The 21,319-nt window shown below is 37.9% G+C and overlaps 1 long non-coding RNA gene across 5 annotated transcripts; it reads left to right on the forward strand.

Moving 5' to 3' along the window:
* Window positions 1-1,022: 1,022 nt before the first annotated feature.
* LOC113068311 (uncharacterized) lies at window positions 1,023-20,747 on the forward strand. 5 transcript variants are annotated; one of them, XR_003279504.1, is made up of 21 exons: window positions 1,023-1,226; window positions 1,342-1,532; window positions 1,831-1,921; window positions 4,181-4,320; window positions 5,421-5,686; window positions 5,801-5,991; window positions 6,290-6,380; window positions 8,639-8,778; window positions 9,882-10,147; window positions 10,263-10,453; window positions 10,752-10,842; window positions 13,102-13,241; window positions 14,344-14,609; window positions 14,725-14,915; window positions 15,215-15,305; window positions 17,564-17,703; window positions 18,806-19,071; window positions 19,187-19,377; window positions 19,676-19,766; window positions 20,110-20,312; window positions 20,639-20,747. It is a non-coding gene; the product is annotated as an uncharacterized LOC113068311 (long non-coding RNA). The 5 variants fall into 5 exon arrangements; XR_003279508.1 differs by lacking the exon at window positions 20,639-20,747 and having other exon boundaries at window positions 17,637-17,703; window positions 20,110-20,309; XR_003279507.1 differs by lacking the exon at window positions 20,639-20,747 and having other exon boundaries at window positions 13,175-13,241; window positions 20,110-20,309.
* The last annotated feature ends 572 nt before the right edge of the window (window positions 20,748-21,319 follow it).

A 21,319-nucleotide genomic window follows, 5' to 3' on the forward strand; every position in this document is an offset into this window, starting at 1 on the left:
CTTTATTATATGATATCGATGGAACTGTTAAGTAACTGTGACAGTTAACTTAGTTGGCAGCCATAGGTTAGTTAGTGGTGATGTTGAATTATTGTGTTGTACAGAGAGGCGTTTCTATTATTTTTCCAACCCATAATCATGTCAATTGGGATAGGCTCAATGACATATAAAGTGGGGTGGGGGATCGCCGTCTCCGTCTAAACGAAAGGCACATCTGATAAAATTCCGTTTTCACCCGTGAGCGTTCTCGTGTAAACACTAAACAGGGCCTAAGTTATGTTAGGTGTTTCTGTATCACCTGTAACTTTCTGTATTCTGTAACTAAACCGCTAGTCAGAGCCTGACTCCACCCACTGGCATTGAAAAATGCTCGTCTCTGTAGGCAAATGCGTGGTTAGCTGGTACCCTCTCACGTCACATGGCACCACAACTTCCAATAGGAAAATACAACTGCAGTAGCCACCGTTCAATCTGAAGAGGGCAGCACTCAGGACGTTTTTACACCATAACATTGTAGAATTTAAAACACTTTATACCCCAAATGTCAAAAAAATTACTTGAATTAATGAACATCATTAATAAAGCCCCAGTCTTAAAGATCATTAACTAAAAAAAGTTGTTTTAGGGTTTAGTTAGCCTTTGAGGCAATACAGTTCAATAGCACCACAGGCTCCATCCTCTAAAACGATCATACAGTTGATAGAATGCCTCTTTAAAACAGTTTCAACAAAAATGTATAACTTTATGACTTTATAACTTTTGCATTATAATAACTGTACATGCTTTTTTTTTTTTTTTTTTTGCAGGACTGTTGTGTTGGATTACATTAATTTTAGCTTACGTTAGGTGAATCGAATAAACTGGCAACCGATAGTAGTACTGGATTTATGCACCTAACAATAGTGGATAAGGTTATTGAATTCCATCACCAGGATTTTGCCTAAATCTTACTTCTTTTTAGGTAACCAGCCAGAGCCTGTACCTCACTGACGATACCAATGTGGCAGTTTTCCCTGAGCAGAGGGCCACTTCAGTTCATTCGACCTCAGGGACAAGGCCCATTACGAAGTACACAGGGCCGGGGCTGTGCCGGATTCAGGTGTTAACGTTGCTGCGGGGCCACTACCTACTCCTTCCACGAGCAGCCAGTTTCGCTTCTCCAGGTTGGCTAGTTCAGCAAGCCCCTCAGTGCAACCCAGGGCTCAATCTCTGAAATACTTTAGAAGGTAAGGCACTTTTTTTTCAATTTCCATGCCCTTGTCAATAGAATATAAATATAAATGTTCTCTTGTATGTTCATAATTTTTAAATTAACCTAAATTTAATTGTTCTGAATTCCAGGACTGTCAGTCTGGGAGAGGTTCAGAGTGGAAAGCTTGTGAACAGCAGAATGGTGGTTGTAAGATTTACTTAGCAGGAGGCCAGTGTCCCTTCCATGATTGCCAAAGTAAAAGATGCCTTAGGAAGCAATGAACAACTCATCCTGACAGACCACAATGGAGTGGAAATATTGGACTCAGAAGGAACAAGAGGTGCGTCATTTGAAAAATTTTATGTACCATCTCAAATGATGGTTTTTGTAACCCTGTCTCTTGAAAATGTACTGTGACAATAGCATGAACTTTTAAGTTGCTTCACAGCTAAGTGGCAAATATAATGGGCTATTAATTGTCACGTCAACATTTATAAAGTCTCTCATTTTAAACTGGAGCCATAAACAATGTCAAACCTTTGCAATTTCATATAAAAACTAAATGAATATGCATTCACATGTCCGTCTTTAAGAATGAGCTTTTATTCTTACATACTGTATATTTTATACTCAATTAGGCACCTTTTATTGGAAGCAGAACTCGCGAAAAATCATGGCTGTACCAGAGGTTGATTTCCAAGCTGTGCAACAAAAGAGGCGAAGAATCTCGTAAGTCACACCCACAAAGGCTAAGCATGGCCTGAATTAAAGAGCAGCGCTGGTCTGATACAACATATTCAAAGAGACTACATGAAAGCACCTACGTAAAATAATGGCACATTTCTCCCTCAGTCTGTCCAGAAACACTGCCATGTTTATCGGAGTCTTTTCTTTGATACAACTATATTTCCTACAATTGGACACCTTCAGTCAATGGACACTTCATGCAATATTTGATTGGCACAAAAGCAATCATTTCCATAATCAATCTGAATGTAATGGCATGTCACATCATTTGTCGGGTGAGCATCGTCTTGTCTTTGGAGTCGAACTGAATCATTACACCATTGTTCGGTTCACCTGCATAGAGGCCGCCTCTGCCTTATGGCTAGTTAAGTTGAGCATGGACATATGACACTCCAATGTTTGGGTAAGATGATGACACACAGCTGGCTGAGCAAGTTCAGTATCACTGAAGATTAAACATTAAAAAATAGCACTCATATTCATGAATGAATGTCTATTATATTATTTGCTTGCTAATCGCTAGTAAAGCTAACCAGCCATCATGCTAGGTAAACTTGCAAACTCACCTGGTTTATACTATGTTTAAATCAAATGCCAAATTAATGTTTTGATTTAGATAGTTTCACGCCTTATTTAGTGAGTAGTGAGCAGTGATTGATATACCGTTTGAAAGTGTCCCACCTAGTTTTGTTTAAAATGGTCTTTGTATGGTTGTTGCACTACATGTTTAGCTACACTGCATGTATAGCTCACAAACTCAGCTACACGGGGCTTATTCTAAATATTTTTTACCATCTAGCCGAGGTCTAGAGCTGACAAGGTAAATTGCAGGTCTAGAACTAACTCTTACATTAGCAACCCACAAATATGTTTGTGCCTGTACTGTCATGGTAATTATTTTTTCTTTTAAATCTTTCAAACGGTTTATAAATCACTGTCTAACGTTAGCTAGTTGTAGGGTTGCCACCTTCCATGCATACTAACGTTAGTTGAAAGTTGTACGGGAGGTTGTATGAACAAGCAGTTACTCTTCAGGTGCTTTGAGGCTAGCAAGTGCAAAGGTAGAAACTATAGCTCACTACTCGCTAAATAAGGCGTGAAACTATCTAAATCAAAACATTAATTTGGCATTTGATTTAAACATAGTATAAACCAGGTGAGTTTGCAAGTTTACCTAGCATGATGGCTGGTTAGCTTTACTAGCGATTAGCAAGCAAATAATATAATACACATTTATTCATGAATATGAGTGCTATTTTTTAATGTTTAATCTTCAGTGATACTGAACTTGTTCAGCCAGCTGTGTGTCATCATCTTACCCAAACATTGGAGTGTCATATGTCCATGCTCAACTTAACTAGCCATAAGGCAGAGGCGGCCTCTATGCAGGTGAACCGAACAATGGTGTAATGATTCAGTTCGACTCCCAAGACAAGACGATGCTCACCCGACTGGCCAATAAGAACGTGGCCCCGCCCATGACACAATTCTCACAGTGAAAGCAAAATCCTGACACGAGAGCAAGAAATTGCATCAAGAGCAAAGAAAAGTGTTTCGAGAAAAACACTTTTTTTTTTTTGAGAAAATATTTTCACACTGATAGCAAAAAATATATATTTGAGTTTTTTTTCAAAGTATTTTGAGAGAGATTTTTTTTCTCATAAATAATTTAAAAAATTTCAAATGTATATTTTTTTATGTTCTATGAGAAAATACTTTCTCTCAAAACTTTTTTAGTCTCAAATATTATTATTTTTTGCTATTGGCATGAAAACTTTTTCTCTCAAATATTATTTTTTCCCTCATGAAATGTTTTTTTGCTATCAGTGTGAACTTTTTCTCTCAAACTTTGTTTTTTTCTCTCAGATCTTTTATTTTCTCGCATGCAATAAAGACACATTTCTAACTCCATAGGGTTGGGATGATCCTTTCCTATATGGAGCAACATTTAAGATGGGTCCGTGTATCATCCGATCATTCAATTATTCCATTTAATCTGGCAAACCAAAAACGAAAAAACGAATCAATATTTTGTTTTTCTGTTTTTCTGTATGAACCAAATATGAAAAACTGACGTTTGTTTCATAGCTTTCAGCTCGAAACGGGAAATATAATAAACAAGGAAACCAAAACGAAATAATGGATCAAATTTACGTTGTCTCAATTTTTCTTTATTTGTTTTTCCATTTCCCACGGTGCCAACAATTCTGTTTTGTGCATGCGCCTACTTGGCATGCGCAGTGAATAATCTCCAACCGCGTGGAAGCAGTGTCACTCAGTTCTACATTATGGATCCATCGTTTGTGCTTTTCAGCGCCGCCAAAAGAGTGACGCTGAGAGAGGAGGACATGACGATGGAAAAGATTTCTAAAATATTTCAGGTATGGCAATCGAACGTTGCTTATTAGTCTCACACTATCTCCCAAAGATACGTAACATTAGCTAGCTAACTAAAGTAAACGAATGCTAGTTTGCTAGCATTATGTGTGACATTGGGTGAACTGTTCATAGACATCCATATAAGGCCTTTATTATATGATATCGATGGAACTGTTAAGTAACTGTGACAGTTAACTTAGTTGGCAGCCATAGGTTAGTTAGTGGTGATGTTGAATTATTGTGTTGTACAGAGAGGCGTTTCTATTATTTTTCCAACCCATAATCATGTCAATTGGGATAGGCTCAATGACATATAAAGTGGGGTGGGGGATCGCCGTCTCCGTCTAAACGAAAGGCACATCTGATAAAATTCCGTTTTCACCCGTGAGCGTTCTCGTGTAAACACTAAACAGGGCCTAAGTTATGTTAGGTGTTTCTGTATCACCTGTAACTTTCTGTATTCTGTAACTAAACCGCTAGTCAGAGCCTGACTCCACCCACTGGCATTGAAAAATGCTCGTCTCTGTAGGCAAATGCGTGGTTAGCTGGTACCCTCTCACGTCACATGGCACCACAACTTCCAATAGGAAAATACAACTGCAGTAGCCACCGTTCAATCTGAAGAGGGCAGCACTCAGACGTTTTTACACCATACATTGTAGAATTAAAACACTTTATACCCAAATGTCAAAAAAATTACTTGAATTAATGAACATCATTAATAAAGCCCCAGTCTTAAAGATCATTAACTAAAAAAGTTGTTTTAGGGTTTAGTTAGCCTTTGAGGCAATACAGTTCAATAGCACCACAGGCTCCATCCTCTAAAACGATCATACAGTTGATAGAATGCCTCTTTAAAACAGTTTCAACAAAATGTATAACTTTATGACTTTATAACTTTTGCATTATAATAACTGTACATGCTTTTTTTTTTTTTTTTTTTGCAGGACTGTTGTGTTGGATTACATTAATTTTAGCTTACGTTAGGTGAATCGAATAAACTGGCAACCGATAGTAGTACTGGATTTATGCACCTAACAATAGTGGATAAGGTTATTGAATTCCATCACCAGGATTTTGCCTAAATCTTACTTCTTTTTAGGTAACCAGCCAGAGCCTGTACCTCACTGACGATACCAATGTGGCAGTTTTCCCTGGAGCAGAGGGCCACTTCAGTTCATTCGACCTCAGGGACAAGGCCCATTACGAAGTACACAGGGCCGGGGCTGTGCCGGATTCAGGTGTTAACGTTGCTGCGGGGCCACTACCTACTCCTTCCACGAGCAGCCAGTTTCGCTTCTCCAGGTTGGCTAGTTCAGCAAGCCCCTCAGTGCAACCCAGGGCTCAATCTCTGAAATACTTTAGAAGGTAAGGCACTTTTTTTCAATTTCCATGCCCTTGTCAATAGAATATAAATATAAATGTTCTCTTGTATGTTCATAATTTTTAAATTAACCTAAATTTAATTGTTCTGAATTCCAGGACTGTCAGTCTGGGAGAGGTTCAGAGTGGAAAGCTTGTGAACAGCAGAATGGTGGTTGTAAGATTTACTTAGCAGGAGGCCAGTGTCCCTTCCATGATTGCCAAAGTAAAAGATGCCTTAGGAAGCAATGAACAACTCATCCTGACAGACCACAATGGAGTGGAAATATTGGACTCAGAAGGAACAAGAGGTGCGTCATTTGAAAAATTTTATGTACCATCTCAAATGATGGTTTTTGTAACCCTGTCTCTTGAAAATGTACTGTGACAATAGCATGAACTTTTAAGTTGCTTCACAGCTAAGTGGCAAATATAATGGGCTATTAATTGTCACGTCAACATTTATAAAGTCTCTCATTTTAAACTGGAGCCATAAACAATGTCAAACCTTTGCAATTTCATATAAAAACTAAATGAATATGCATTCACATGTCCGTCTTTAAGAATGAGCTTTTATTCTTACATACTGTATATTTTATACTCAATTAGGCACCTTTTATTGGAAGCAGAACTCGCGAAAAATCATGGCTGTACCAGAGGTTGATTTCCAAGCTGTGCAACAAAAGAGGCGAAGAATCTCGTAAGTCACACCCACAAAGGCTAAGCATGGCCTGAATTAAAGAGCAGCGCTGGTCTGATACAACATATTCAAAGAGACTACATGAAAGCACCTACGTAAAATAATGGCACATTTCTCCCTCAGTCTGTCCAGAAACACTGCCATGTTTATCGGAGTCTTTTCTTTGATACAACTATATTTCCTACAATTGGACACCTTCAGTCAATGGACACTTCATGCAATATTTGATTGGCACAAAAGCAATCATTTCCATAATCAATCTGAATGTAATGGCATGTCACATCATTTGTCGGGTGAGCATCGTCTTGTCTTTGGAGTCGAACTGAATCATTACACCATTGTTCGGTTCACCTGCATAGAGGCCGCCTCTGCCTTATGGCTAGTTAAGTTGAGCATGGACATATGACACTCCAATGTTTGGGTAAGATGATGACACACAGCTGGCTGAGCAAGTTCAGTATCACTGAAGATTAAACATTAAAAATAGCACTCCATATTCATGAATGAATGTCTATTATATTATTTGCTTGCTAATCGCTAGTAAAGCTAACCAGCCATCATGCTAGGTAAACTTGCAAACTCACCTGGTTTATACTATGTTTAAATCAAATGCCAAATTAATGTTTTGATTTAGATAGTTTCACGCCTTATTTAGTGAGTAGTGAGCAGTGATTGATATACCGTTTGAAAGTGTCCCACCTAGTTTTGTTTAAAATGGTCTTTGTATGGTTGTTGCACTACATGTTTAGCTACACTGCATGTATAGCTCACAAACTCAGCTACACGGGGCTTATTCTAAATATTTTTTACCATCTAGCCGAGGTCTAGAGCTGACAAGGTAAATTGCAGGTCTAGAACTAACTCTTACATTAGCAACCCACAAATATGTTTGTGCCTGTACTGTCATGGTAATTATTTTTTCTTTTAAATCTTTCAAACGGTTTATAAATCACTGTCTAACGTTAGCTAGTTGTAGGGTTGCCACCTTCCATGCATACTAACGTTAGTTGAAAGTTGTACGGGAGGTTGTATGAACAAGCAGTTACTCTTCAGGTGCTTTGAGGCTAGCAAGTGCAAAGGTAGAAACTATAGCTCACTACTCGCTAAATAAGGCGTGAAACTATCTAAATCAAAACATTAATTTGGCATTTGATTTAAACATAGTATAAACCAGGTGAGTTTGCAAGTTTACCTAGCATGATGGCTGGTTAGCTTTACTAGCGATTAGCAAGCAAATAATATAATACACATTTATTCATGAATATGAGTGCTATTTTTTAATGTTTAATCTTCAGTGATACTGAACTTGTTCAGCCAGCTGTGTGTCATCATCTTACCCAAACATTGGAGTGTCATATGTCCATGCTCAACTTAACTAGCCATAAGGCAGAGGCGGCCTCTATGCAGGTGAACCGAACAATGGTGTAATGATTCAGTTCGACTCCCAAGACAAGACGATGCTCACCCGACTGGCCAATAAGAACGTGGCCCCGCCCATGACACAATTCTCACAGTGAAAGCAAAATCCTGACACGAGAGCAAGAAATTGCATCAAGAGCAAAGAAAAGTGTTTCGAGAAAAACACTTTTTTTTTTTTGAGAAAATATTTTCACACTGATAGCAAAAAATATATATTTGAGTTTTTTTTCAAAGTATTTTGAGAGAGATTTTTTTCTCATAAATAATTTAAAAAATTTCAAATGTATATTTTTTTATGTTCTATGAGAAAATACTTTCTCTCAAAACTTTTTTTAGTCTCAAATATTATTATTTTTTGCTATTGGCATGAAAACTTTTTCTCTCAAATATTATTTTTTCCCTCATGAAATGTTTTTTTGCTATCAGTGTGAACTTTTTCTCTCAAACTTTGTTTTTTCTCTCAGATCTTTTATTTTCTCGCATGCAATAAAGACACATTTCTAACTCCATAGGGTTGGGATGATCCTTTCCTATATGGAGCAACATTTAAGATGGGTCCGTGTATCATCCGATCATTCAATTATTCCATTTAATCTGGCAAACCAAAAACGAAAAAACGAATCAATATTTTGTTTTTCTGTTTTTCTGTATGAACCAAATATGAAAAACTGACGTTTGTTTCATAGCTTTCAGCTCGAAACGGGAAATATAATAAACAAGGAAACCAAAACGAAATAATGGATCAAATTTACGTTGTCTCAATTTTTCTTTATTTGTTTTTCCATTTCCCACGGTGCCAACAATTCTGTTTTGTGCATGCGCCTACTTGGCATGCGCAGTGAATAATCTCCAACCGCGTGGAAGCAGTGTCACTCAGTTCTACATTATGGATCCATCGTTTGTGCTTTTCAGCGCCGCCAAAAGAGTGACGCTGAGAGAGGAGGACATGACGATGGAAAAGATTTCTAAAATATTTCAGGTATGGCAATCGAACGTTGCTTATTAGTCTCACACTATCTCCCAAAGATACGTAACATTAGCTAGCTAACTAAAGTAAACGAATGCTAGTTTGCTAGCATTATGTGTGACATTGGGTGAACTGTTCATAGACATCCATATAAGGCCTTTATTATATGATATCGATGGAACTGTTAAGTAACTGTGACAGTTAACTTAGTTGGCAGCCATAGGTTAGTTAGTGGTGATGTTGAATTATTGTGTTGTACAGAGAGGCGTTTCTATTATTTTTCCAACCCATAATCATGTCAATTGGGATAGGCTCAATGACATATAAAGTGGGGTGGGGGATCGCCGTCTCCGTCTAAACGAAAGGCACATCTGATAAAATTCCGTTTTCACCCGTGAGCGTTCTCGTGTAAACACTAAACAGGGCCTAAGTTATGTTAGGTGTTTCTGTATCACCTGTAACTTTCTGTATTCTGTAACTAAACCGCTAGTCAGAGCCTGACTCCACCCACTGGCATTGAAAAATGCTCGTCTCTGTAGGCAAATGCGTGGTTAGCTGGTACCCTCTCACGTCACATGGCACCACAACTTCCAATAGGAAAATACAACTGCAGTAGCCACCGTTCAATCTGAAGAGGGCAGCACTCAGACGTTTTTACACCATACATTGTAGAATTAAAACACTTTATACCCAAATGTCAAAAAAATTACTTGAATTAATGAACATCATTAATAAAGCCCCCAGTCTTAAAGATCATTAACTAAAAAAAGTTGTTTTAGGGTTTAGTTAGCCTTTGAGGCAATACAGTTCAATAGCACCACAGGCTCCATCCTCTAAAACGATCATACAGTTGATAGAATGCCTCTTTAAAACAGTTTCAACAAAAATGTATAACTTTATGACTTTATAACTTTTGCATTATAATAACTGTACATGCTTTTTTTTTTTTTTTTTTTGCAGGACTGTTGTGTTGGATTACATTAATTTTAGCTTACGTTAGGTGAATCGAATAAACTGGCAACCGATAGTAGTACTGGATTTATGCACCTAACAATAGTGGATAAGGTTATTGAATTCCATCACCAGGATTTTGCCTAAATCTTACTTCTTTTTAGGTAACCAGCCAGAGCCTGTACCTCACTGACGATACCAATGTGGCAGTTTTCCCTGGAGCAGAGGGCCACTTCAGTTCATTCGACCTCAGGGACAAGGCCCATTACGAAGTACACAGGGCCGGGGCTGTGCCGGATTCAGGTGTTAACGTTGCTGCGGGGCCACTACCTACTCCTTCCACGAGCAGCCAGTTTCGCTTCTCCAGGTTGGCTAGTTCAGCAAGCCCCTCAGTGCAACCCAGGGCTCAATCTCTGAAATACTTTAGAAGGTAAGGCACTTTTTTTTCAATTTCCATGCCCTTGTCAATAGAATATAAATATAAATGTTCTCTTGTATGTTCATAATTTTTAAATTAACCTAAATTTAATTGTTCTGAATTCCAGGACTGTCAGTCTGGGAGAGGTTCAGAGTGGAAAGCTTGTGAACAGCAGAATGGTGGTTGTAAGATTTACTTAGCAGGAGGCCAGTGTCCCTTCCATGATTGCCAAAGTAAAAGATGCCTTAGGAAGCAATGAACAACTCATCCTGACAGACCACAATGGAGTGGAAATATTGGACTCAGAAGGAACAAGAGGTGCGTCATTTGAAAAATTTTATGTACCATCTCAAATGATGGTTTTTGTAACCCTGTCTCTTGAAAATGTACTGTGACAATAGCATGAACTTTTAAGTTGCTTCACAGCTAAGTGGCAAATATAATGGGCTATTAATTGTCACGTCAACATTTATAAAGTCTCTCATTTTAAACTGGAGCCATAAACAATGTCAAACCTTTGCAATTTCATATAAAAACTAAATGAATATGCATTCACATGTCCGTCTTTAAGAATGAGCTTTTATTCTTACATACTGTATATTTTATACTCAATTAGGCACCTTTTATTGGAAGCAGAACTCGCGAAAAATCATGGCTGTACCAGAGGTTGATTTCCAAGCTGTGCAACAAAAGAGGCGAAGAATCTCGTAAGTCACACCCACAAAGGCTAAGCATGGCCTGAATTAAAGAGCAGCGCTGGTCTGATACAACATATTCAAAGAGACTACATGAAAGCACCTACGTAAAATAATGGCACATTTCTCCCTCAGTCTGTCCAGAAACACTGCCATGTTTATCGGAGTCTTTTCTTTGATACAACTATATTTCCTACAATTGGACACCTTCAGTCAATGGACACTTCATGCAATATTTGATTGGCACAAAAGCAATCATTTCCATAATCAATCTGAATGTAATGGCATGTCACATCATTTGTCGGGTGAGCATCGTCTTGTCTTTGGAGTCGAACTGAATCATTACACCATTGTTCGGTTCACCTGCATAGAGGCCGCCTCTGCCTTATGGCTAGTTAAGTTGAGCATGGACATATGACACTCCAATGTTTGGGTAAGATGATGACACACAGCTGGCTGAGCAAGTTCAGTATCACTGAAGATTAAACATTAAAAAATAGCACTCATATTCATGAATGAATGTCTATTATATTATTTGCTTGCTAATCGCTAGTAAAGCTAACCAGCCATCATGCTAGGTAAACTTGCAAACTCACCTGGTTTATACTATGTTTAAATCAAATGCCAAATTAATGTTTTGATTTAGATAGTTTCACGCCTTATTTAGTGAGTAGTGAGCAGTGATTGATATACCGTTTGAAAGTGTCCCACCTAGTTTTGTTTAAAATGGTCTTTGTATGGTTGTTGCACTACATGTTTAGCTACACTGCATGTATAGCTCACAAACTCAGCTACACGGGGCTTATTCTAAATATTTTTTACCATCTAGCCGAGGTCTAGAGCTGACAAGGTAAATTGCAGGTCTAGAACTAACTCTTACATTAGCAACCCACAAATATGTTTGTGCCTGTACTGTCATGGTAATTATTTTTTCTTTTAAATCTTTCAAACGGTTTATAAATCACTGTCTAACGTTAGCTAGTTGTAGGGTTGCCACCTTCCATGCATACTAACGTTAGTTGAAAGTTGTACGGGAGGTTGTATGAACAAGCAGTTACTCTTCAGGTGCTTTGAGGCTAGCAAGTGCAAAGGTAGAAACTATAGCTCACTACTCGCTAAATAAGGCGTGAAACTATCTAAATCAAAACATTAATTTGGCATTTGATTTAAACATAGTATAAACCAGGTGAGTTTGCAAGTTTACCTAGCATGATGGCTGGTTAGCTTTACTAGCGATTAGCAAGCAAATAATATAATACACATTTATTCATGAATATGAGTGCTATTTTTTAATGTTTAATCTTCAGTGATACTGAACTTGTTCAGCCAGCTGTGTGTCATCATCTTACCCAAACATTGGAGTGTCATATGTCCATGCTCAACTTAACTAGCCATAAGGCAGAGGCGGCCTCTATGCAGGTGAACCGAACAATGGTGTAATGATTCAGTTCGACTCCCAAGACAAGACGATGCTCACCCGACTGGCCAATAAGAACGTGGCCCCGCCCATGACACAATTCTCACAGTGAAAGCAAAATCCTGACACGAGAGCAAGAAATTGCATCAAGAGCAAAGAAAAGTGTTTCGAGAAAAACACTTTTTTTTTTTTGAGAAAATATTTTCACACTGATAGCAAAAAATATATATTTGAGTTTTTTTTCAAAGTATTTTGAGAGAGATTTTTTTTCTCATAAATAATTTAAAAAATTTCAAATGTATATTTTTTTATGTTCTATGAGAAAATACTTTCTCTCAAAACTTTTTTTAGTCTCAAATATTATTATTTTTTGCTATTGGCATGAAAACTTTTTCTCTCAAATATTATTTTTTCCCTCATGAAATGTTTTTTTGCTATCAGTGTGAACTTTTTCTCTCAAACTTTGTTTTTTCTCTCAGATCTTTTATTTTCTCGCATGCAATAAAGACACATTTCTAACTCCATAGGGTTGGGATGATCCTTTCCTATATGGAGCAACATTTAAGATGGGTCCGTGTATCATCCGATCATTCAATTATTCCATTTAATCTGGCAAACCAAAAACGAAAAAACGAATCAATATTTTGTTTTTCTGTTTTTCTGTATGAACCAAATATGAAAAACTGACGTTTGTTTCATAGCTTTCAGCTCGAAACGGGAAATATAATAAACAAGGAAACCAAAACGAAATAATGGATCAAATTTACGTTGTCTCAATTTTTCTTTATTTGTTTTTCCATTTCCCACGGTGCCAACAATTCTGTTTTGTGCATGCGCCTACTTGGCATGCGCAGTGAATAATCTCCAACCGCGTGGAAGCAGTGTCACTCAGTTCTACATTATGGATCCATCGTTTGTGCTTTTCAGCGCCGCCAAAAGAGTGACGCTGAGAGAGGAGGACATGACGATGGAAAAGATTTCTAAAATATTTCAGGTATGGCAATCGAACGTTGCTTATTAGTCTCACACTATCTCCCAAAGATACGTAACATTAGCTAGCTAACTAAAGTAAACGAATGCTAGTTTGCTAGCATTATGTGTGACATTGGGTGAACTGTTCATAGACATCCATATAAGGCCTTTATTATATGATATCGATGGAACTGTTAAGTAACTGTGACAGTTAACTTAGTTGGCAGCCATAGGTTAGTTAGTGGTGATGTTGAATTATTGTGTTGTACAGAGAGGCGTTTCTATTATTTTTCCAACCCATAATCATGTCAATTGGGATAGGCTCAATGACATATAAAGTGGGGTGGGGGATCGCCGTCTCCGTCTAAACGAAAGGCACATCTGATAAAATTCCGTTTTCACCCGTGAGCGTTCTCGTGTAAACACTAAACAGGGCCTAAGTTATGTTAGGTGTTTCTGTATCACCTGTAACTTTCTGTATTCTGTAACTAAACCGCTAGTCAGAGCCTGACTCCACCCACTGGCATTGAAAAATGCTCGTCTCTGTAGGCAAATGCGTGGTTAGCTGGTACCCTCTCACGTCACATGGCACCACAACTTCCAATAGGAAAATACAACTGCAGTAGCCACCGTTCAATCTGAAGAGGGCAGCACTCAGACGTTTTTACACCATACATTGTAGAATTAAAACACTTTATACCCAAATGTCAAAAAAATTACTTGAATTAATGAACATCATTAATAAAGCCCCAGTCTTAAAGATCATTAACTAAAAAAAGTTGTTTTAGGGTTTAGTTAGCCTTTGAGGCAATACAGTTCAATAGCACCACAGGCTCCATCCTCTAAAACGATCATACAGTTGATAGAATGCCTCTTTAAAACAGTTTCAACAAAAATGTATAACTTTATGACTTTATAACTTTTGCATTATAATAACTGTACATGCTTTTTTTTTTTTTTTTTTTGCAGGACTGTTGTGTTGGATTACATTAATTTTAGCTTACGTTAGGTGAATCGAATAAACTGGCAACCGATAGTAGTACTGGATTTATGCACCTAACAATAGTGGATAAGGTTATTGAATTCCATCACCAGGATTTTGCCTAAATCTTACTTCTTTTTAGGTAACCAGCCAGAGCCTGTACCTCACTGACGATACCAATGTGGCAGTTTTCCCTGGAGCAGAGGGCCACTTCAGTTCATTCGACCTCAGGGACAAGGCCCATTACGAAGTACACAGGGCCGGGGCTGTGCCGGATTCAGGTGTTAACGTTGCTGCGGGGCCACTACCTACTCCTTCCACGAGCAGCCAGTTTCGCTTCTCCAGGTTGGCTAGTTCAGCAAGCCCCTCAGTGCAACCCAGGGCTCAATCTCTGAAATACTTTAGAAGGTAAGGCACTTTTTTTTCAATTTCCATGCCCTTGTCAATAGAATATAAATATAAATGTTCTCTTGTATGTTCATAATTTTTAAATTAACCTAAATTTAATTGTTCTGAATTCCAGGACTGTCAGTCTGGGAGAGGTTCAGAGTGGAAAGCTTGTGAACAGCAGAATGGTGGTTGTAAGATTTACTTAGCAGGAGGCCAGTGTCCCTTCCATGATTGCCAAAGTAAAAGATGCCTTAGGAAGCAATGAACAACTCATCCTGACAGACCACAATGGAGTGGAAATATTGGACTCAGAAGGAACAAGAGGTGCGTCATTTGAAAAATTTTATTGTACCATCTCAAATGATGGTTTTTGTAACCCTGTCTCTTGAAAATGTACTGTGACAATAGCATGAACTTTTAAGTTGCTTCACAGCTAAGTGGCAAATATAATGGGCTATTAATTGTCACGTCAACATTTATAAAGTCTCTCATTTTAAACTGGAGCCATAAACAATGTCAAACCTTTGCAATTTCATATAAAAACTAAATGAATATGCATTCACATGTCCGTCTTTAAGAATGAGCTTTTATTCTTACATACTGTATATTTTATACTCAATTAGGCACCTTTTATTGGAAGCAGAACTCGCGAAAAATCATGGCTGTACCAGAGGTTGATTTCCAAGCTGTGCAACAAAAGAGGCGAAGAATCTCGTAAGTCACACCCACAAAGGCTAAGCATGGCCTGAATTAAAGAGCAGCGCTGGTCTGATACAACATATTCAAAGAGACTACATGAAAGCACCTACGTAAAATAATGGCACATTTCTCCCTCAGTCTGTCCAGAAACACTGCCATGTTTATCGGAGTCTTTTCTTTGATACAACTATATTTCCTACAATTGGACACCTTCAGTCAATGGACACTTCATGCAATATTTGATTGGCACAAAAGCAATCATTTCCATAATCAATCTGAATGTAATGGCATGTCACATCATTTGTCGGGTGAGCATCGTCTTGTCTTTGGAGTCGAACTGAATCATTACACCATTGTTCGGTTCACCTGCATAGAGGCCGCCTCTGCCTTATGGCTAGTTAAGTTGAGCATGGACATATGACACTCCAATGTTTGGGTAAGATGATGACACACAGCTGGCTGAGCAAGTTCAGTATCACTGAAGATTAAACATTAAAAAATAGCACTCATATTCATGAATGAATGTCTATTATATTATTTGCTTGCTAATCGCTAGTAAAGCTAACCAGCCATCATGCTAGGTAAACTTGCAAACTCACCTGGTTTATACTATGTTTAAATCAAATGCCAAATTAATGTTTTGATTTAGATAGTTTCACGCCTTATTTAGTGAGTAGTGAGCAGTGATTGATATACCGTTTGAAAGTGTCCCACCTAGTTTTGTTTAAAATGGTCTTTGTATGGTTGTTGCACTACATGTTTAGCTACACTGCATGTATAGCTCACAAACTCAGCTACACGGGGCTTATTCTAAATATTTTTTACCATCTAGCCGAGGTCTAGAGCTGACAAGGTAAATTGCAGGTCTAGAACTAACTCTTACATTAGCAACCCACAAATATGTTTGTGCCTGTACTGTCATGGTAATTATTTTTTCTTTTAAATCTTTCAAACGGTTTATAAATCACTGTCTAACGTTAGCTAGTTGTAGGGTTGCCACCTTCCATGCATACTAACGTTAGTTGAAAGTTGTACGGGAGGTTGTATGAACAAGCAGTTACTCTTCAGGTGCTTTGAGGCTAGCAAGTGCAAAGGTAGAAACTATAGCTCACTACTCGCTAAATAAGGCGTGAAACTATCTAAATCAAAACATTAATTTGGCATTTGATTTAAACATAGTATAAACCAGGTGAGTTTGCAAGTTTACCTAGCATGATGGCTGGTTAGCTTTACTAGCGATTAGCAAGCAAATAATATAATACACATTTATTCATGAATATGAGTGCTATTTTTTAATGTTTAATCTTCAGTGATACTGAACTTGTTCAGCCAGCTGTGTGTCATCATCTTACCCAAACATTGGAGTGTCATATGTCCATGCTCAACTTAACTAGCCATAAGGCAGAGGCGGCCTCTATGCAGGTGAACCGAACAATGGTGTAATGATTCAGTTCGACTCCCAAGACAAGACGATGCTCACCCGACTGGCCAATAAGAACGTGGCCCCGCCCATGACACAATTCTCACAGTGAAAGCAAAATCCTGACACGAGAGCAAGAAATTGCATCAAGAGCAAAGAAAAGTGTTTCGAGAAAAACACTTTTTTTTTTTTGAGAAAATATTTTCACACTGATAGCAAAAAATATATATTTGAGTTTTTTTTCAAAGTATTTTGAGAGAGATTTTTTTCTCATAAATAATTTAAAAAATTTCAAATGTATATTTTTTTATGTTCTATGAGAAAATACTTTCTCTCAAAACTTTTTTTAGTCTCAAATATTATTATTTTTTGCTATTGGCATGAAAACTTTTTCTCTCAAATATTATTTTTTCCCTCATGAAATGTTTTTTTGCTATCAGTGTGAACTTTTTCTCTCAAACTTTGTTTTTTCTCTCAGATCTTTTATTTTCTCGCATGCAATAAAGACACATTTCTAACTCCATAGGGTTGGGATGATCCTTTCCTATATGGAGCAACATTTAAGATGGGTCCGTGTATCATCCGATCATTCAATTATTCCATTTAATCTGGCAAACCAAAAACGAAAAAACGAATCAATATTTTGTTTTTCTGTTTTTCTGTATGAACCAAATATGAAAAACTGACGTTTGTTTCATAGCTTTCAGCTCGAAACGGGAAATATAATAAACAAGGAAACCAAAACGAAATAATGGATCAAATTTACGTTGTCTCAATTTTTCTTTATTTGTTTTTCCATTTCCCACGGTGCCAACAATTCTGTTTTGTGCATGCGCCTACTTGGCATGCGCAGTGAATAATCTCCAACCGCGTGGAAGCAGTGTCACTCAGTTCTACATTATGGATCCATCGTTTGTGCTTTTCAGCGCCGCCAAAAGAGTGACGCTGAGAGAGGAGGACATGACGATGGAAAAGATTTCTAAAATATTTCAGGTATGGCAATCGAACGTTGCTTATTAGTCTCACACTATCTCCCAAAGATACGTAACATTAGCTAGCTAACTAAAGTAAACGAATGCTAGTTTGCTAGCATTATGTGTGACATTGGGTGAACTGTTCATAGACATCCATATAAGGCCTTTATTATATGATATCGATGGAACTGTTAAGTAACTGTGACAGTTAACTTAGTTGGCAGCCATAGGTTAGTTAGTGGTGATGTTGAATTATTGTGTTGTACAGAGAGGCGTTTCTATTATTTTTCCAACCCATAATCATGTCAATTGGGATAGGCTCAATGACATATAAAGTGGGGTGGGGGATCGCCGTCTCCGTCTAAACGAAAGGCACATCTGATAAAATTCCGTTTTCACCCGTGAGCGTTCTCGTGTAAACACTAAACAGGGCCTAAGTTATGTTAGGTGTTTCTGTATCACCTGTAACTTTCTGTATTCTGTAACTAAACCGCTAGTCAGAGCCTGACTCCACCCACTGGCATTGAAAAATGCTCGTCTCTGTAGGCAAATGCGTGGTTAGCTGGTACCCTCTCACGTCACATGGCACCACAACTTCCAATAGGAAAATACAACTGCAGTAGCCACCGTTCAATCTGAAGAGGGCAGCACTCAGACGTTTTTACACCATACATTGTAGAATTAAAACACTTTATACCCAAATGTCAAAAAAATTACTTGAATTAATGAACATCATTAATAAAGCCCCAGTCTTAAAGATCATTAACTAAAAAAAGTTGTTTTAGGGTTTAGTTAGCCTTTGAGGCAATACAGTTCAATAGCACCACAGGCTCCATCCTCTAAAACGATCATACAGTTGATAGAATGCCTCTTTAAAACAGTTTCAACAAAAATGTATAACTTTATGACTTTATAACTTTTGCATTATAATAACTGTACATGCTTTTTTTTTTTTTTTTTTTGCAGGACTGTTGTGTTGGATTACATTAATTTTAGCTTACGTTAGGTGAATCGAATAAACTGGCAACCGATAGTAGTACTGGATTTATGCACCTAACAATAGTGGATAAGGTTATTGAATTCCATCACCAGGATTTTGCCTAAATCTTACTTCTTTTTAGGTAACCAGCCAGAGCCTGTACCTCACTGACGATACCAATGTGGCAGTTTTCCCTGGAGCAGAGGGCCACTTCAGTTCATTCGACCTCAGGGACAAGGCCCATTACGAAGTACACAGGGCCGGGGCTGTGCCGGATTCAGGTGTTAACGTTGCTGCGGGGCCACTACCTACTCCTTCCACGAGCAGCCAGTTTCGCTTCTCCAGGTTGGCTAGTTCAGCAAGCCCCTCAGTGCAACCCAGGGCTCAATCTCTGAAATACTTTAGAAGGTAAGGCACTTTTTTTTCAATTTCCATGCCCTTGTCAATAGAATATAAATATAAATGTTCTCTTGTATGTTCATAATTTTTAAATTAACCTAAATTTAATTGTTCTGAATTCCAGGACTGTCAGTCTGGGAGAGGTTCAGAGTGGAAAGCTTGTGAACAGCAGAATGGTGGTTGTAAGATTTACTTAGCAGGAGGCCAGTGTCCCTTCCATGATTGCCAAAGTAAAAGATGCCTTAGGAAGCAATGAACAACTCATCCTGACAGACCACAATGGAGTGGAAATATTGGACTCAGAAGGAACAAGAGGTGCGTCATTTGAAAAATTTTATGTACCATCTCAAATGATGGTTTTTGTAACCCTGTCTCTTGAAAATGTACTGTGACAATAGCATGAACTTTTAAGTTGCTTCACAGCTAAGTGGCAAATATAATGGGCTATTAATTGTCACGTCAACATTTATAAAGTCTCTCATTTTAAACTGGAGCCATAAACAATGTCAAACCTTTGCAATTTCATATAAAAACTAAATGAATATGCATTCACATGTCCGTCTTTAAGAATGAGCTTTTATTCTTACATACTGTATATTTTATACTCAATTAGGCACCTTTTATTGGAAGCAGAACTCGCGAAAAATCATGGCTGTACCAGAGGTTGATTTCCAAGCTGTGCAACAAAAGAGGCGAAGAATCTCGTAAGTCACACCCACAAAGGCTAAGCATGGCCTGAATTAAAGAGCAGCGCTGGTCTGATACAACATATTCAAAGAGACTACATGAAAGCACCTACGTAAAATAATGGCACATTTCTCCCTCAGTCTGTCCAGAAACACTGCCATGTTTATCGGAGTCTTTTCTTTGATACAACTATATTTCCTACAATTGGACACCTTCAGTCAATGGACACTTCATGCAATATTTGATTGGCACAAAAGCAATCATTTCCATAATCAATCTGAATGTAATGGCATGTCACATCATTTGCATACATTAACAGTTTCTAATTTAATATATACATGTGACGTTTCTCTTTCACAGACGCAGAGATGAGGAGGGTGGACTGGACAGTGTGTTCGAGAAGATCGAGGAGCTTGTCCTGGCTGCTCAGGGTTTGTCTGAGGTGACAACTGCCATTCAGGGACTCTCTGACTTGGTCCATCGAAACAGGAACACAACATTGGTATTGACTGATGAACAGTCCAGGAATGTTAGGGATACATTCACTTGTCTGGTTTGCAGAGGTAAGTCTTGTCCTTAGGAAGACAAAAAATTATGTATTCAACCTGAAAAACATATTTTTTGTTGTTTGGTGGAATTTATGATGTAGTGGTCATTTAAAAGCTTAAGTGTCCTGCTCCTGGTGTTCTTTGTATAGGCAATTGAGATTAAGGAAACCAGTCCATAAAAACAGAGCCATTCCTTAAAGTCCCTGTAAAGGCAATTCTAAAAAAACTAATTAAAAATGTTAGAAATGTATTGCTAAAACATATTACAAAGACTGTGAACTGTGAAGTACTGAATTGTGGAGTTAGACCACTAAACAGTTTTTCACCATTGCTGTGTTTAGAATTTTTTTGGCGGGGCTAAAACGGGGATTCGATGACGCACTGGAGCCCCTGAGCTCCTGGACACGCCCCTACTACGGCTGTAGACAGAGAAAGGAATTTGTTAATTCTCACTTAACTTATGCCATACATAGACTCAGTTACATAAAGGATGCTTTTTGAAATGCTGTCTGACATTCAATTGGAAAATATTTTTAATTCTTTAAATAGTATGTCTTGTATTGTGTTTTCAAACCTCTAATATTTATTTAGTACACTGGCAGGAATCATGGAAGATCCAGTATTTGCAGCATGCTGTAGAAGTTTGGTTGGATGCAGATCCTGTATTACTGTGTGGCTTCAGAATTCCTCAATGTGTTTGAAGTGTCGAGCAGATGATTTTTCCATCAACATTCACAAAGTCACTGGCCTTTCTGGTGTAGTAAATGTCATGAGAAGAGTAAATGCTGCTTTTTTGCTTGCCACCAATCGTTATGTTATCTCATGTTATAAATTCTTTCGATATTGAGGATTGATGTTTTTTATGTTGCCTCGATGTTCTTAGCCCTGGAGTTTTAAGTGCTAGAAAATGTCACAATGTTTTATGTTACATCATTGTTCCCACCTCACAGTAGTTTATAAGAGCTAGTAGTCCTAAATGTGGCAAGATGTTTTTATGCTACATCATTGTTCCCAGCCCACAG

The sequence above is a fragment of the Carassius auratus genome, chromosome 4 (assembly GCF_003368295.1).
Source record: "Carassius auratus strain Wakin chromosome 4, ASM336829v1, whole genome shotgun sequence".
NCBI lineage: Eukaryota > Metazoa > Chordata > Actinopteri > Cypriniformes > Cyprinidae > Carassius > Carassius auratus.